Here is a 452-nt window from a genome sequence, read left to right as displayed (position 1 = left end):
TTAAGTCGTAGAAAATTGACCAATCACAGTTGATTATTCTTCTCATATTCGACTGTGATTGGTCAATTTTCTACGACTTAAGACCCTACGACTGTTACGACTTCTATTGTAGACCCCGCATTAAAACACCTATTGTAGATCCAGGGTAACGGGCAATTGGAACGCAACTTGTGTCACCGTGTGCATGAAAGTGTCTAGGGATATTGTAATTGGAAAGCATTCACTAGGTGCATCCAGAAGTAGGACCGCTCAGTGAGCTCTTAGGTTTGTTCGCGTCGCAAGCTCCAACGTGCTCCAACATACCCCTACTATAGTTCCTACTCACTCTATCAAGCGCGTTGGAATGAGTAAGAGCCATAATAGAAGCATATCGGAACACGTTGGAGCATGCGACGCGAACAAACCTCTTGTATCTATTTGGTCTATGGGTGCGTTCAGCAGACTCAACAGTT

The sequence above is a fragment of the Mycetomoellerius zeteki genome, unplaced genomic scaffold (assembly GCF_001594055.1).
Source record: "Mycetomoellerius zeteki isolate Tzet28-1 unplaced genomic scaffold, Tzet1.0 scaffold578, whole genome shotgun sequence".
Lineage (NCBI taxonomy): Eukaryota > Metazoa > Arthropoda > Insecta > Hymenoptera > Formicidae > Mycetomoellerius > Mycetomoellerius zeteki.
Note: the sequence above shows the minus strand (reverse complement) of the source record.